At 28.6% G+C, this 1,061-nt stretch overlaps 1 pseudogene; it reads left to right on the forward strand.

Annotated features, from left to right (window-relative positions):
* The first annotated feature begins 666 nt into the window (after positions 1 to 666).
* LOC129400982 (U11 spliceosomal RNA) lies at positions 667 to 811 on the forward strand (annotated as a pseudogene).
* Positions 812 to 1,061: the final 250 nt, after the last annotated feature.

Here is a 1,061-nt window from a genome sequence, read left to right on the forward strand (position 1 = left end):
CACTGTGCCCTTATCCATTGCTAGTAAATAAATAAAACAAAGGGTAAACCCAACTCTTTAATAGATTAATTGTGCTATAAAATCAACACCCTTAACAGAGTTAAAATAATCGTAATTTTATGAAGTATGGACTATTTTATATCAAATTAAATATACTAGTAAAATAACTTATTTTTTAAATTAAGGAATTTCTCACATACTATTATTGAAATAGTATTTACACTTTTAAAAATTGCCTTATGATCCAGATTTCTGAAGAAATACAAATAAACATGAAAACTGTTGTGAAACTGTCTCACAAAATTATTCTGCTCCCGTCACTTTCTATTATTGTTTATCCAAATTTCACCAATGAACTCAGATAAAATAATAATAATATAAAGATAATTTAATTTAAAGGAAAACAGAGCATGAATTTCTAATTCAACTAATATCCAAGTTATATAAAACACTATGCTGAACTTCACAAAAGATTTTTTTACCAGAACATGAAGATTAGATGTGTGGTGCTTACTGTTTTCAAACACCAGTATCTTGATGTCAAGTATAATATTCCTAACAGAATTTGTAGCTTAGTTATTTGTGTCTTAACTTATAGATCTTATCATACTCTATTCTTCAAAAAACTCATTTTAACTATCCATTTATAAGAAAATGGAAATGAAAAAAAAGGGGTCTTCTGCTGTGAGTGGCATACATAGAACAGCTCCTTGTTCTACGTGCAAAATTGACATCGAGAGATTTCAGAAGCATAATTTTGTGGCAGCAGGGGAGCTGGTAATCACTGGTAATCGCTAGTACTGGCACCTCAAAACAATAAGTATGTGGGAGATTTATATTGTATTCCAAACTTTATGCCATATTATCTTAAGTTAATGTCCTGATTTTATTTAAATGGAATTTTTCTCTCTGCAAATAGTATTAAGTTAAATAATTAAGGGTGTTGATTAACAAATATAATGTAAAGTGACAAGGAATTCTTGGTGAATCTTGCTAAGGTGGTTTTTGATCTTAACCAAATTCAATTTAATTTTATATTATCTATGTTGTTCACTTGGCAA

The sequence above is a fragment of the Sorex araneus genome, chromosome 1 (assembly GCF_027595985.1).
Source record: "Sorex araneus isolate mSorAra2 chromosome 1, mSorAra2.pri, whole genome shotgun sequence".
NCBI classification, from domain to species: domain Eukaryota; kingdom Metazoa; phylum Chordata; class Mammalia; order Eulipotyphla; family Soricidae; genus Sorex; species Sorex araneus.